Here is a 1,973-nt window from a genome sequence, read left to right on the forward strand (position 1 = left end):
ACATATTTGTGTGTGTTGAACAATAGAAGCTGAATGGTTACGGATTAGAGGTATCCATCATGGCCTTTAATTTGTTAGTCTGTAATTAGAGGTATCGCACCGAGGCTGTGAATACCTCCCCCAWTGCACTTAGTTCCTAATGCATATACAATACATACCTAAATGCACTCAGTATTCTATTTTCTTATGGACACCTAACAGTAAAAAGGAGATGTTGCATTTTACTACTAGTAGTAGTAGTAGTCAAGCTCACTGATAGAGTTCCCCAGAGTTGCCTCAAGTTATATACAATACATACCTAAATGCATTTTACTACTAGTAGCAGTAGTAATCAAACTTTACTAACCTTTGCTTTTGCCTCAAGTTTCTCCACAAACACAAGGTATTGTTTCAATGTGTATTGTTTCAATGTATATTGTTTTGAGTTCCCCAGAGCTGCCACCATCGCCTTCATTCATCATTTTCATTATTACTAAATCATTGACCTTTCGTAACAAAAATGTGGAGCTTTTCTTTTGAATAACCCTTCTACATAGAAGTGTTTGACAGCAATTCTATGCAATTTTGGCTCCTTAATCCGCTCAAAGATGATCTATACAAGCTTTCTGATCACTGCAGAAACCTGCTGTTCCTGTCCTCAAAATTTGATATATAAGCACAAAGTGACACCAATAAAACCAAATCCTCAAATTTGATGTCAAACCAATAAAAGAAATGAAACAGGGGCTATGGATTCTGTGTAGGTTAGAGCAAAGGGATCAATGTAAAAACATCAAGAAGATTAGACCAGTTTCTTTCCACCCGCCTATGAACAATGAAAGATGGACTGTTCAGTGATTTACCTAAACAAATCTTCAAATCGGATGAACCTGCAAGAAATTGGACACTATAGCAAGCAATTTAAATGAAATCGAAGAGTCTTCGATGAAGGTAAAACCAAACAAGAACCCTAAATTGAATAATACAACCTGTGATTAAAATTTTATGAACTTGACTGTTGCTGTCATTCCCATGGCCCAAACCCTTGACAGTCACAAATCTGGAAAATAAGAAACAGGAGATAGCGAAATTTCTGCACTTTAACAGCTTTTGTGTGTCCTCTTTGATAAATCCAATTGCTTCCTGCTCTTCTTTACTTATTCCAACAACATCCCAACTGATACTTCTTAATTTTCTCTTGTGGTGCTTCAATAACAAATCAGTATTATGATATTACAAATAGAATCAGAATCAGAAATCTTGGTATCCACTATGTTTATCAAATATCCTTTTCTTTTCCTTCTTCTGTGATCAGGAAAATTCTATATGGTGGGTGTAATTTAGAATCTTTACCTCTGTCCTAACCAACTTATTATTATCCTTGTGATTTCTCACATATACTAAATTATTAAAATAAACACTCCAATCCCTAATCACTTCTCCTATTATTATCCTTGTGATTTCTCACATACACCATCCTCTTCCAACTCTAACATTCTCCTAGTAATGCATAATTTGAGCACCATGAATTCAAGAAYTAATCACCTGCTATGCTGGATGCCCAACATAAATCTAAAAGCTTTCCTTAAATTTTAAAAAGTGTTACATCTAACACTTCTACGTAATCTTTTCAGAACAACCTAATTTCTCCTTCAAAGTCAATGGATTCTAACGATCGAGCGTGGATAGTAAGTAGAAATCGCATAAGTCAAGAGTACACACTTGGGTTGAACAATTTTCTAGCTACTGCTAGACATCACTTGGGTGTAGATGGAAGGACGTTATGTCCTTGTAATAGATGTGAAAACACATAGCTACAACGACTCCCCATGATTCGAGCTCATATCCTACAATATGGTATGCTTGCAACATACCAAAGGTGGATCCATCATGGTGAATCTCTTAGTGACGAAGAAGAACACGACCACTTTGAAGATTTGTCGAATAATGACGAAGATGACGATACTTTGAGGGACGCTATTATGGATGAAGAA

The sequence above is a fragment of the Cynara cardunculus genome, assembly GCF_001531365.2.
Source record: "Cynara cardunculus var. scolymus isolate 2C chromosome LG 15, CcrdV1, whole genome shotgun sequence".
NCBI classification, from domain to species: Eukaryota; Viridiplantae; Streptophyta; class Magnoliopsida; order Asterales; family Asteraceae; genus Cynara; species Cynara cardunculus.